Here is a 15744-nt window from a genome sequence, read left to right on the forward strand (position 1 = left end):
CACTATTAAAGGACCATCCAGTGAAAAGTGTAAAGCTTGTCCTCGTACCAAGTCTTACATCATTAATAATCCCAACAATAAGGGGACTGGAATGTCCCTTTGTTTGATGGCATCTGGCTGGGTTGTAAAACCTATTGTGACAACGTTCACTAGGGGGCTCCTTCAAGGACTGGGACAAGGAAGAGGGGTGGCAATGTAGCCCCAAATTCCATACTGCTGCTTTTCATTAGTTGTAGTTGTGTTCTTTCTCATCCTAATCCTTAAACTCCATTTATAAGATTCATCAACTCAACCTCAGCCCAAATGAACTTCGGGTAGGTCTCAGGATTCTTTGAAAGCTATCCCTGTTCAGTGCCCCCGTGCAGGGTAGGTGAGGCCGGCACACCAAAACTATATCACCCTGGAGGTGGGTGAGGACGGTGACGGTGAAGTGCAGGGCTGGGATTAACAATTTACAGGACAGGCACGACTCTACCCACTCCCACGATTCCTGCACCCCATTCAAATGATTCCACAGGCTTGAAGACGGGGCTGATGCAACAAGATAGGAATAGCCTCGTTATAGCAGCAATTGATGGCTAGAGTACAAGATTTTTCATGAAACGTGGTGCTTTAACTGAAATAAAGTACAGGTAATGATAACAAGACTTTTTGCATGTTTGTTTTGGCAGTACGAGGGTTTAAACCTACAGAAGTGTATGCTATAGTCTATCATGACATCTATGCATACAACAGTATAGCGCCCCATTCAAAGGAGGCTATGCCACATGCTCTTAAACGAAGATATGTGCCTGCCTAATCACATGCATTGTAGGATGGGTTAGCCACTCCCTATTTACAACACTAAGTTAGCATAACCCTGCCAACTGTTAGAAAGCCAGCTTGCCGTTTCTGCTGCTTTGCACGCGACACTGTTGTTATATGTTATTCATTTTAGAAATGCTTACTCGCCTTTGCCTTACAGGATAACAGTTTGTTGTTTAACATTCTTAACAGTGTGTTGCGACCTTCGTCTGTACATCATGTAAAGAACAAGTCTAGGACACTAGACGGAGCAGAGTGTTGTGTTCAGATTGACCGTACCACTTTTTAGACATATCATACATGCAGCTGCCAATATCTGAAGGACGAGTGCTTTTAATATTGCAGGACAGAATGTTTTTAGATTAATTTGAACAGAAGAGCTGATGCATGAGAGAGCCTAGCTGATCCTGTGATGTGATTCTACTAAGCTGATCTATACGGTATGGGGTTCCCCCTGTTAGCCTAAGAGACCTTCTATTAGTATAATAAACTTATTAGTTACTAGAGAAAGGAGTGTGGCTGTTTACCACTGTCATTATTATTATGATTGCTCCTTTCATTGTGTATGGTATTGTAACAATGCTGATGGTTCTGATCTTAACCATTTGTCTACTAGTGTTAGCCAAAGTACTGCATCTTAGGACACGAGGTTTATAAAATAAACTCTTTAAACTTTACCGTGTCTGTATTATTTTGTTGTGGACTGCTAAATAAGTACAAACAGGTATTTCGGATTCCCACCACTCCTGAGAAATATCTAAGTCGCATGTTCTGGGTTGTCTATACATTGGGACCGCCTAGCTAGATCTAGGCTAACGAATGGGACACTAAGCTTGTCGGATATGGGGTTCTTGGTTCTGAGCGGAGTTTCTGGTACACCACAATTCTCTGAGGTCCTGGTTTCCTGCACATAGTTCTGTGCATAAGCAGAATCCCTGCAACATGGCGCCCAACGTGGTTATGATCTGATACGCCTCATTAGTACTTTTATTAGTCCACAACGCCCTCACTCTGGTTTCCGGATAACAGGAGTGACGGCTTACTCTACCTAGGTTTCGACTAAAGGTTCGTTCAAGCTTGATAATTAAAAAGATTAGTTTTTACTGAACCCAAGTGCTACTGTAGAACTTGTCGTTATTCTTTAGTGTGTCCTAATGGCGGTAGATATAGCAGCACATAGTCGGGTTCCTCTACGTCAGCATTTGAGGACGTATGGATTGCCTGATGACGGGCTGGCTGTGGTCTTTGTGGTTGCTGCTGACGCAGCGCACCCTTATGAGTTGTTCTACTCTTGGGTGACTTTTCCAGAGGTGAATGCGGACGATGATACGTTCCACACCTACACTGCCACACAAGTACCTGCAGCTTATGCTCCGTATTGGACACTAGAAATACCTATTTCAGCCTTGCAGCATACCATTTGGTTTAATGGGGCCCTTCCCCATACGGTGGCACCGCGAAGACTAGGTCCTTTGTCAATTGCAGGGGCTGATTGGCCGGTGCTGGCCGGTTTTACACCCCATCCCAACTACTTGACGGTTGGGGTGGCAGACTTACGGGTACTACACACTGCCCTGATTACGGTCCATAGGGCTTTAGTGCAGTACGTGTCTCGCAACGTGCAGGTGGGGGTACCTACTGTTGCGGGTCACACGAATGAACACCGAGCCGTGGTCATTAGTCCTGTGATGGTTAATGCGGTTGTAGGCAAGCGCCCCCAAAGTAAGGATGAATTTCCTTACTGACTTGCTGAAAAGTTTGATCAACTGGAAGCCGTGTTTCCAAACACTTCTCCTGTGGATAAACACAGGATACTCACCATTACTTTGCCGAAAGATCTAGTACCTGATATTGTCGATTGTAACAATTGGGGCAAGGTCTTTGCTGCGACCTATTCGAAGTGCTATGGCACTCCGTCTATGTCTGTACTACCCTCTGTCATCAAGAAAGTTCAGGAAAATCATGGTGCAGAGGCGGCCATTGAATTGGGAATGAGGCTTGTCGACAGCTTCGATGTGGTTAGTTCCATGGTGATGGGGAACCTAAAAGGAGATGCCATGCAGTTCCAAGTAGGCAATATGCTGGAACTTGTAGATCCTGCCGACAGGCCCAGGGAATTTGCAAAAATTATTGCAAAAGCCTACAGAATGGTGGGACGTAGCGCCCTAGGCGTGAAACCCACCATTAAGATTCCTGATGTAGTACAGCAGACTAAGGTGAGTTCGTCTACAAAAGACGAGAAGCCCAAGTTTCCGAAGGAAAGTTGGCGAACCAAAAAACAGGGGAAACAGCAACAGAAGCGTAGGTCACGTTCTGCTTCGCCAGTTCAGTCGTCTACTGAACGTAAATATGATTTGCGCGATCGTTCTAATATCAAGTCACCTGACAGATTTCAGGTTTCTGAACGCTCTCCTCGTTCTTCACAGGAAACATCGGCTTCACAATCCGGTGGCGGAGACCGTGGAAGAGGAAGGGGTGTTCAAGGTCGTGAGCAACCCCGCCAGACTGACGTAAAAGGCAAGCAGGACGACGCTGCGCGTCAAAGACCTCCGTTTCAGAAAAATAAAGTTGCTGCTCTAACAGTAATGGTACGGACACTGCTTCAGAACCGGACATGGGCTCTAACGGTGTTAGACAGCGCGGCGGAAGTTACAGTAGTGCGGCAAGCACTGCGTCCGTATCTGGAGGTGACAGCAACTGATACATATGTGAGTGTTGAAACTGCTGATACTCGCGTAGCTCCCCCTGAACAGATGTTTGACATAATCCTTAAAATAGAGGGTGACATACATCGTAGAATTAGAGTAGTTTTTTGGGATAATTTGTCCTCCACTTATGACATTCTGTTAGCGGAGGAGGATTGGCCTCCGGCTTTCATTTTAGATGCTCCTAGAGGGGAGGTGGTGATCCTCCCCTCCTTTGGGCACACAGTGCCTATGGAACATTCTAACAGGTTGGCCGGGGAGTGGGCGCAGGTGCAAGCGCCTGCATTGTATCGTAATCAGGTGGGCTGGGATAAAATTTCTCCAGACCATACGATTCCGTTGCGGTCCGAACCCCAGCCTCAACCCCAATATCCCATGCGTCGCGAGGCTAGATCTCACGTCGCGACTATCCTTGAGCAATTGGAATATCAGGGAGTAATTGAAACTTGTGTGTCACCTATGAATAACCCTTTATTCACTGTGACGAAGCCTGATGGTTCGTACCGCCTAGTTTTGGATTACCGGCACTTAAACTCTCACTGTCGGACGTGCGCGGTACAGAATACTCACGGTTCGGCTCTCGTCGATAGTCTTGTGAGAAAATGGTTTAAAACCACACTTGACATTTCCAATGGCTTTTACAGCCATAACCTGTCCCCTCAGAGTAGTGAGTGGACGGCTTTTACCTCGGGCGGTAAACAAAGAAAGTTTAAAAGGCTACCTATGGGCTATAAGAACAGCCCTGGGGTCTTTGCTGCTCGAGTGGTCTCGCTCCTAGAGTATATGGACTCGGATGCATACTCGTATGTTGATGACATCTATCTAACAGACGACGAGTTGCTTCCACACCTTGCTCGCGTGGATAACATAATTACTATGTTTGCAGACTTCGGATACAAATTCAATTTTGCGAAGTGCCACATTGCCGAGCTCACAGTCTTGTTCTTGGGGTACGAACTCAACAGTGAGTTTCGCGGCTTGGCTCCGCACTTCCTTGAGAAGTGCGCACGCCTTTGCACTCCTACAACGCTGAAGAAATTGCAATCATTGCTGGGTTTTCTGAATTTCGGTCGTACCTACATTCCTGATTATGCCCAAACGCTTTATGCCTTGGTACAACCTACTTTTACCAAATCATGCTGGCTGCCAGAGCATACAGCTGCATTGCAAACTTTGCAGTCTGATCTTCTTGCTTCAAAATACTTACAAACTCGTGATAACCACACTAACCTGGTCATTAGAATTGTGCCAGGCGCAGTGGGTTTCACGTACTTAACGTTCAATGAGGGCGACACCGTTCCCATTGCTTACATCGAATGGGATCGAAGCACACCTATTCAGCTGCCTGCGCAATTGTTGTGGGTACTTTCGTGAATGGAGAGTTCCAATCTGAAGCTGTGCATACACAGACATTGGGTGATTGTACCGCGCAGTTGGCTGAAGTTCGTGCTCTAGTGCTTGCACTGGAGTTTGCTGATCTCCGAGTCCCCACTCTCGTGGTGTGTGACTCGTTCTATTGTGTTCAATCTTACAATGACAATCTACATTTTTGGATTCAGAATGATTTTCATGATTCCAAAGGTAGCACAATAAAGCATAAAACGCTTTGGGTTCGAGTGGCAGCACTTAAAGAACTACTGTCACTCGTGAATGTAATTCACACTCTTGGTCACCAATGAGTTGGTGTCCATGCTGTCGGTAACAGTTTGGCTGGCGAGGCAGCAAAAACAGCAGTGGCGACATATCTAGTAGCAGCAGTTACAAGATCAAAAAGTAAGATCGATGATGAAATCTTTGCGGCTATTGCTGCTTCCGAGACCAGGAAAAACTTTCCGAAGGGTTTCCCTTCTCGCTACCATTATCGCTTAAGTCCTGATAACATCCCGTTAGTGAGGATTAACGACGTTGGTGACAGATTGATTCCCAACGCGGACTGCAGACCATCTTTGATATCAGCTGCCCACGAGGGTGTTGCGTCTGCGCATGCCGGAGTGTCGGCTACTATATCTCTTTTGCAGCAACGTTACTGGTGGTACGGTTTGTACAAACAAGCGCGGGCATACGTTCTTAATTGTGACATTTGCCAACAGATTAAACCTTTTTCTGCAGCGCGTCCACCACAAACACAGTTGCATATATCTAATCAACCACTTGCGTGCGTTTATTTAGATCACTGCGGTCCTATTACCTCTGATACTGCGCACAAATATATCTTGGTTCCAGTTGATTCGTGCACACGTTTCCTGTGGGTATGGCCACAAAGGAGTTCTGATGCCAGAACTGTCATCAAGGATTTGCATGTCTTTATAGGGAGTTTTGCATGTGGTACCCTTCATTCTGATCAGGGTCCTGCGTTCGCCTCAAGGGCGTACAAGGAGGCCATGAGAGAACTGGGGGTCCAAGTCAAATTTTCGCCTCCATACCGGCCTGAGGGCAATAGTGTTGTGGAGCGGATGAACCGTGACCTAAAGCAATCTTTGACAGCGAGGGTATTAGGTACAGGCCGGAACTGGCTGTCCCACTTGTATGACGTACAACGTGCACTTAATAATCTCCCTAGAAGGTCTCTGGGTGGGAGGACCCCGTACATGATGCTCTTTGGAGTAAGAATGTTTGTCCCGGACCTTGATGGTCTAGACATGGCGGCAGCAGCCGCCCCTTTTGACCTAGATGACCACTGTGCTGTATTGCAGAATCTACAAGAAGCCAGAGACACTCTAGCAAAAGGACACGTACCCTCTACATCCGAAGCTGCGCTCCAGATTCCGTAAGTCGGCTGGCTACCTCGAGTTGGTGACCTGGTCCGTGAGAAGGTGGAGAACAAGAAGGAGTTCGGCCCCTCTTATCATGCACCTGTCCCGGTGCTTGGAGTCCTGGGTACGCGTACAGTTGTTTTACCTCCACTTCCTGGTCGCAAGGATAACAGGTACATCTCGATTGACAATGTCAAGCTACAGCGGGTGGCCGATTCTCCATAGTATGACACCTTCAGTTTCTTGCCCTTCAATGCTAAGAAACTCAGTTGTGGTGCCACCCCCTAACATCTTTCCTGAAGTTTCCATTGAAATGCTTGCAGTTACTGGTCCTTCTATGTCATCTAATGCTGGTGGTTTACCTGATGATCCTGAGTATGCTTATCCAACAGAAGTACCTTTGCCTCTATTACATTCAACAACAATTGCCCAGTCACATTCTTCCTTTGAAACTGAATCATTGACTTCCACTGCCCCTTCCAAAATTTCTAAGTTTTTTGCCTGGTTCAAGAGACATTTTTTGGTTGCACCTTGGACTTACATCTGGCTGGTGCTAATAAGTTTTTTTTTGTTCATGACCATTGGCTTTGTGGTAGTGTTTTTTAAATTGATCAATGGACACTACCTGAATGAACTATCTACAATTCGATTAATTGATGGACCTTTAGCCCCTCATTCCTCATCACACATCATGAAAAGGGACCAGACTTTTGTGAACATCACCGCCTGGCCTGTACGTGATGGGATTGCTTGGGATGCTGTGAACTTTCAAATTCATGGTCCCACCGAAGTGATTAATGTACCAACTGTTTTTCGTGTTTCTATGGGTGATGTAGTTAAACAGAACATCCGATCAGATGATTGGGATGTACACGCGATAGAAGCACTGTTTTCTGATTTGAAATATTATGCTGCATTTGATGCTGAAGATTTGTGTTTAAATAATGCAAATTACGATGAACAATTTTGTTATCAACATTATGGCACACATTTTCTACACAGGGCAAATACCTTTCGGAATTTTGTTAATTTCACTCAGTGGGAACATTGTCCGGTCCCTATGCCTGCCACTTTAGTGAAAAAATTCACATACTTTTCGGATTTTAGTGTGTCTCACCCTGCCTCTTTTTATTTTAAGGTGGCGGTAGAACCGACTTCTAAGGTTAGACTGACACACACCAAATTATTATATTCCAAATCCTTTATGGATGAATTGGCTATTGGAGGATATGACCTCTGGAAAGCTACTGTCGATCTTAAATCGGTTTGGGGAACTAAACCGTGGCAGGTACAAGGAACAGAAGCTTTGCATCGTGCCTGTCTTATCCCAAATCATATGTTATTTTTAAATTCAACTATTTTTCAGACCACCTGTTTTGGATTGGCTATGTCTAAAAAATTGATTTCCCCCACAATCCCGGATCTGGGTGCTTATCCTAATTGGGCGAATCACAAAGATCTGTCCCTTACTATGTTGCAGTCCCTCGTCTCCAACACCACCTTCAATATTTCAGCAATAGATCCCGAAGGATGGTTGGTGTGGCAGACGGGTTCAGATTCCTGTCAACGTCGGTTTCTGGATTTGACACCAGGGTATACACAACTTAGAGTAGACCCTCGTTTTACATCGTCACACACGGTAACTACCTACTCGGTAGGTAAGTTATGCCAGTCATGGTTGCAACATTCCACATTAGCTTCAGTTAAGATTCATTTATCACGGTTAAATGACAAAATTGATTTAAATGAATTTTTTAAGGGTTCTGCGACTGACAGGTCCAAGAGATGGGTTTATGCTATTTACAATGAAGTTTGGAAGTTATCGCAAATTGAAGCTGCTTCAAGGCTACGTGCTATTGATCAGGCCAATATGGAGAAAGTATTGGCTGTTATAGATAATAGTATTAATACCTTGTCTTCTTAGATAATATTGTTTCATCTGTCGTAGACATTGTACAAGATGATGTGTCTGTTTTATATCATGGTCAAAATCAGCTGCGTTCAATTATGCAGTTTGCATGGACCTTGCAAACATTAAAAGCAGGGAAAGTCCCTTGGGATTACATGAATACGTCTTCATTATTCCTTCCTTTTAATTTGACCGATAAACAGCAGTTCGTGTCCATGAAAGACGCAACTTACGCATTATTGCACATTGAAAAACTAGAACCGTTACCTTTTTCTATTGCTGGGTTGAATTCGGCTGTGTGGCTGGTACACGGATTGATCACGTTGCCTTTTTCTCGATTTAAGTTCAGTTCGTGCATGAAGCATTATGCCATAGGCAGATATGAACAGCTTGGTAATGCCTTCCTGCACGAAGTTTGGTCACTTCCTTTCACATATAGAAGCGTGAGGGATGGCAAGGAAGTTTACTTAAAAGGTGAAGAGTGCACTTCCGCTCCGGATCATTCTGTGGTTTGCAGACATATATAATTACATGGCGCTTGCAATATACATGCTCCTAATTTAGCTTGTGTTCTAAAAGGTATTCCAATGCCAGTTATAACGTCTTCGTTTAAGCTGCTTGCCAACGGTAGTTATTTGCTTTTAAATAATGAAGCTTGCTGTGGGATGCTAGTGGGTATTCCTTACATAGTCACCGTTTCACAAAGGGTGGTTTGCTGTAATAACGTCCTTTTCCCACCCCCGCACGGCAGGCTCGATATATCCATCTGGCTGGCGATTCCAACCTTGAACGCAGAGTTCAACAGGATGAGTAGAATAAGAGCTCTTTTGTCTCAGAAAGAAGTTTCTTTAACTTCGTCCCGTGAAACATTTCTTCTTCACATAGCAAACACACGCACTGAAGTACAAGCTCTTTTAAATACTGACCTCCCCCTACATTTTGGAACGTTGATACAGACTATCTTTAACCCCTTCGGTGCTCATGACGGAACGGTTCCGTCATGAGCCACGGTTGAGCTGTGCTCATGACGGAACCGTTCCGTCATGACCACGCCCGCGCAAGATTCCGTCAGCACAGCGGCGGAATCTGCGCAGCATGGAAGGGGTTAATGCTTCGTCTACGACTGGCCTTGTTCATTTTTTTTAAATTGTCGGCTCAGGCCTCGTGACATCTTTCCAAACTATTTTTGGTGTGATCCCCGCATTTTTACATTCTATTTTTTCCAGTGTCTTCGAAGGGTTTCCCTTGCTCCTCGCTCTTGGGGCCGGGATCCTCTTGTTGATCTGCGCATTTCGTTATGGCTGCACGCCTGGGGTTACAAGACAGAATGCTCCGCCTGCTACATCTTCGTAGCCGGATGCTTGAATACTACGGCACTTTACCTCTGGCGACTTTAAGCATCAAGTATGGATTGTCATTCCGGTTTCCTTATTTTACCTGTGTGCAGCCTGTATTTCATTGCCTAGATTGTCCCTTCCAATGGGCTCTGGACTTGTGTCTGTCAAACTTGGTGTCACCTGACCCGGATTTTGATGAACTAATGTGTCCGTTACTGGATCATGAGTTTGCTTGTTCTGGAATTGGGTTTATGGCTTTGGGTGCTACACAAGGAGTCCTTGGTAACTGGGATATCGGAGAGGCCGCTATTGAATTCCTTGAACGAAGTTATCTCGAGGATGCTGACAGTTGTCCTGTTATGGTGCTGGATGCTCCGATAATTGAAGAACACGTGTGTTCCTTTCCCTTGCTAAATTGGATGGCAGATACTTTTGCGGAACGCTCCAATGATTTCCTCTTGGGAGCTGTTGCAACTTACGGTGCATATACCTTGATGGATTGACTGTTTCACATAGTCAAGACAAGATGCATCCATAGATGTCAAATTTTTTTTTCCGAACAAATTTTTTAATGGTTTTTCCTCTGGAACATCGTTTTTATCTTTACACGATTTTTTTTTCCTTCTTCTTTTTTTCTCGAACTTTACACTTACCTTATATGGACTTGTAGTTCATGCCCTTGGTTCTGTTCTATATCACTTGAACTCTGCGTTCGTGATAAATGCGCCTCTAGTGGTTAGTAGTCCGATCAAGGGGGGTGTGTAGGATGGGTTAGCCACTCCCTATTTACAACACTAAGTTAGCATAACCGAGCCAACTGTTAGAAAGCCAGCTTGCCGTTTCTGCTGCTTTGCACGCGACACTGTTGTTATATGTTATTCATTTTAGAAATGCTTACTCGACTTTGCCTTACAGGATAACAGTTTGTTGTTTAACATTCTTAACAGTGTGTTGCGACCTTCGTCTGTACGTCATGTAAAGAACAAGTTTAGGACACTAGACGGAGCAGAGTGTTGTGTTCAGATTGATCGAACCACTTTTTAGACATATCATACATGCAGCTGCCAATATCTGAAGGACAAGTGCTTTTAATATTGCAGGACAGAATGTTTTTAGATTCATTAGAACAGAAGAGCTGATGCATGAGAGAGCCTAGCTGATCCTGTGATGTGATTCTACTAAGCTGATCTATACGGTATGGGGTTCCTCCTGTTAGCCTAAGAGACCTTCTATTAGTATAATAAACTTATTAGAATACTTGAGAAAGGAGTGTGGCTGTTTACCACTGTCATTATTATTATGATTGCTCCTTTCATTGTGTATGGTATTGTAACAATGTTGATGGTTCTGATCTTAACCATTTGTCTACTAGTGTTAGCCAAAGTACTGCATCTTAGGACACGAGGTTTATGAAATAAACTCTTTAAACTTTACCGTGTCTGTATTATTTTGTTGTGGACTGCTAAATAAGTACAAACAGGTATTTCGGATTCCCACCACTCCTGAGAAATATCTAAGTCGCATGTTCTGGGTTGTCTATACATTGGGACCGCCTAGCTAGATCTAGGCTAACGAATGGGACACTAAGCTAGTCGGATATGGGGTTCTTGGTTCTGAGGGGAGTTTCTGGTACACCACAATTCTCTGAGGTCCTGGTTTCCTGCGCATAGTTCTGTGCATAAGCAGAATCCCTGCAACAGCATTAGCTCTCGTGCATCGGGGACTCAGCACCTGTAAATTAAAGTGGAAACAATACTGTTATAGATTACAAACAGTAGGAATGGATGCTTCTTGCACTGTGTATTGCAAGGGAGCCCTCTGCTGGCAGGAATGAGAGGAGACTGGTGGCGCTTTGAACACCATGACTAGGCGAGCCTGCACACTTCCATCTACCTGCAAATAAAGAAAGGGAGGCCTTCAGCCCAACCCTCAAAGGAATGAAGGGATGCCAGCAGCTTTCCCTGAATCTCTGGCTGCCTTTTTCATTTTTGTCCAGCTACTATTCACTATAGTAAAAAAACAAGCTTCGCACACCCATGTTGAGTTTATTGTTCCCCTCGTCCTAACACAAAAAAAGTGCTATGATGTGACCTGCGCTTACTGCATCATAGCACTTTTTTCAGTGACTTTCCGTCATGTTTAACAGCAGACATGCTGCTTGACAACTAGCTAAAAAAAATTCACATTGACATGGCTCAGGCATTGTCTAGATCTATTGGCTTTGCCAATGCTTGTTCGGTGTTGACAGGGTCTGGCTGGACAAATGTGGAAGTGATAGTGAGAAACAGTGGAGAGTACTGAAGAGAGGATATGGTGTAATGGCAATAGCTGTCGTCAGGGGAACTGAGGAACCAGATTCCAATCTCGGGCATCATTGTGTAATGTAACTGGTGAGCACTGAAAGCAATTCAATACGATTGGCGGGTGTTAGCACTATGGCAAGATGGAGGATGGAATAAGCACTCCAATACCATCAGATGGTAAAACAAAAGCAGCAGTGATGAGGGAGGTAGTGGGGGGCCGGGTCAAGCAGGGAAGCTGGAAGGGATGCGTAGATGGGCAACCAATGACGGGAAAAACTATTTTACTTGAAGCAGGATCAGTGACAAAACTGGATGTGTCGTGTATTGTAAGTGGTGAGCGCTTAAAGCGCTCCATTACCATCCGCTTTTGTTCACGCTATGGCAAGATGAATAACGAAGCAGGTGCTCCAATACCATTATAGCGTGCAAAAAAAAAAAGAAACAAGTGCTGTTCATGTTTTAACAACTTTTTAAGAAATACATTTGTTTATGTACACGCTGATGCATTTTAGTGGTATGTGTGTATGTGTACAAGGGAGACAGCCTGATAACACAAGTACTCTCCTATGGAGTGCTTAAAAACAAAAAACAAAAAAAGTTCCGCAGACCGGGAGCGGTGTAAGGAGACATGCACTTGGTCCATGCACCATGGTAGAACAAAACACAAGAAGAGGGCATGATGACTACAAGCCATTATTAATGGCATCAAAGAAATGAAAGCGACGCTCAAGTTTACCAGTGGTAGGAGATGGGCAGCCTGTAAGCCTACAGAGAGAACACAGTACGTCTCATCGAGACAGTGAATGCGCTGTCTAGCAGAGACCTAAAAAGCAACAGATGGACTCATGAAGTTTCTCTTGAGGCAAAGGGATGAGTAGAGATCCCCCCTTTAATGTTTTTAACCAATGGCCTCTTCCTGCCCCACCACAATGGCAGTATAATCATGTGTGCTCCATCCATACGCTTTCCTTGTGGCTTCACAGGGTGCTTATAACACTGCTGACACCATTCATTGTTTTATCTGAGAAAAGTCAGGACAAGGTTTCCATTAGAGTTCTTTATTGTCTGAAGAAGGGCCAGCCCACGTTTATTACATTTTGATCGCTGTATTCAGATCTCAATAAGGTGCAGAAGTAAAGAGATACACGTTTGTGTTTAAATCAAAAAACACATTTACAGGCACACAACCATGATATTTTTATAGAGGCCTCACACTTTTAGTGTTGTATAATGGTATTAATTTGTCCAGTTCTTTTATCTATAGTAAAATGTTACATCCAACATTCCTGTTTGACATTATTTTTACCCATCCAACAAAGCATGTATTTTGTTGACCTTGAATGAATGGGTGGAAAGCTGAGATAACCATGTAGACACTTGTACCTGTGCCCTACAACTCTCATACAGATCTCATCAGTGGCTGTTTAACCCACTGTGTTTTATAAAAGTTTAGTGGAATGTTTCAATTGCAAAGATCTACCAATCTCTCTAGAACGTACTAAAGTACTAGATAAGAATTGTCGGCCCACCACCAGGTCATATTCAACCTCACGGCACAAACACTTAAACTGAAAGGTCAACAATTCAAACGGAAACACTGGGTCAGAGACCAGAGAAACGTAAACAAAGATGATCTAGCCTTGTTATGCCAGAGAAAACTCATCTCTTCACAGGAAGTACAGGACATGAATGCACTTTCAGCTCACTACAACTAGACAATGTTAAACATAATGCATATGGTAGCATCCCCCCAACTAAAAAGTCAGAAACAAATTGCCCACCCATGGTACAACCAGGACCTAAATGATGAAAGGAGTACACTGAGATAACACATCTTTGGGAGCTACGTCAGAGTAAAAACCAATACAAGAATAAACTTTGGAATGCCAAGGCATCACAATTTAGATTGCAACTATATAATGCTAAAAACATGCCAAGCAAACTCTTTGAAATAGAAAAACAATAGTCCAGCGCCAAGAAATCCGCAACTATTAACAACTCCTTGGTTGAGGACTGCAAGGCATTCTCCACCTTTTTCAAAGAAAAGATAAGAAAAATTGAGCAGTCAATTGTTGCTGACTCAATGACAATTATAGAAAGAGGTTACAGACTCTTTCCTCTGCCCCAAAATACCACAGTTCTCAACAGTGCCCAAATGAACCCCCGACGAAAGAGGTCCAAATATGAAGCCACCTGGTGTGAGTTCATAACCTGTTATGAGTCTGAGGTGCTACAAATTATAACCTCAATGAAACCAATTTCACATTTTAGTGACCCCTTGCCATAATCACTCACAAAGGATCTCAGCCATCTTTTTGCTCCCTTTTGGACAAGAATCATGAACTTACCGCTAATTCAAGGAACAGTCTCAGACTGCCTGAAAATCGGCCAAGTGACACCCCTACTGAGAAAACAAGGCACTGACTCGACTGATCTGAGTAACTTCTGACCAGTCACAAACATCGCTTTTCTAGCAAAATTAATGGGGAAATTTGTAGACAACCAACTGTGGCAACACATTCATAACTTCAACATACTAGACAAGTTCCAATCAGGTTTTAGACCAGGTCACAGTACAGAAACAGCCATCACACATATCATGGATGACGCACTCACAATCTTGAACTAAAATAACTCCTGTCTGCTCATCCTTCTCGGTCTTTCCTCGGCATTCGGCAACCACAACAATCTCCTCGAACTGTTTGAATGTAGAATGGAGCTTTCAGGAAACGTCCTAAAATGGTTTATCTCCTATCTACAAAACAGTTCATAACTTATCAAATTGGGAAGCTCGTTTTCCAACCCCTCTCTGGTCCGAGTGGAAGTTTCACAAGGCTCCAATATCTCCCCAATCTCTTCAACCTGTACATGGAACTGCTAACAGAGATCCTAAGTCAAGCACACCTTTCCTACAACATGTACGCTCATGATACTCAGATTTACTCAAGGGTATCCTCACTGCAGCTAACCCAAACATGGCTAGTGCGAAATCACCTCAAACTTAATTCTATATAGTCGGAATTCTTGCTCATCTCTTTCCCCTCACAGCTCCCATACCCTACAAGTATGGCTCATTCATCTGGATGTGCTGGACTGCAATGCCACAAAATCCCTTGGCATAACACTCGACAAAAATCTAAACATGCACACTCACATTAGCACATCCACACATCTTATATTCCTGAAGAAATTGAACCATTCATATCGGCTTTCAATCTTAAAATAGCAATATAAGCATTGGTTTTATCTATGCTGATTTGCAATTCGCATTTACGACTTGCAACAGTAAAGGCAAATCTCAACGCTGCAGCTAGTCTATTAACGGGATTGAAGCACTCTGACCATATCATGCCACCACAAAAGTCCCTACAATGGGTTCCAGTTTAAGCTGTGATCATCCACAAAGCCCTGCACTATGGTACACCTGAGTACCTAGCCCACAATCGCTCTCTTAGAAGCTCGGGCCCCCTCCTACTAGAACCAGTTAGTTTAGGAAATCACTAACACAAGCTTGTGCTTTCTCTGGTTCAGCCACGAAAATGTGGAACTCTCTACCCCTGGAGACACGGCGGAACCCATCTACCAGGATTTTTAAAAGGGAGGTACACAGCATTTCATTTAATAGATTCCTCACAGACTGAATTCACCTTGAGTCAGCAATGTCACCACACTACAACACTTGGTTCTCTAAATCTCTAGCCTGCAATGTCATCACAGATGGAACATGATCAGACCATAAGGACAATGGTCCTAGTAGTGTTGATGCAACGTACTCCCCATAAGGTGTGGGCGGACAAAGTTATCCTCATATCAATAAAATAGGATGATCCTGTTGTTTTGTTTTGCATTGCTCTGTACACCTTTGGGTCATGTTCGTGCTTTATAAAAATCTATAAAACGCTCAAAATAAATAAATAAACAAATATTGTTTCT

Source organism: Triturus cristatus, chromosome 2_2 (assembly GCF_964204655.1).
Source record: "Triturus cristatus chromosome 2_2, aTriCri1.1, whole genome shotgun sequence".
NCBI lineage: Eukaryota > Metazoa > Chordata > Amphibia > Caudata > Salamandridae > Triturus > Triturus cristatus.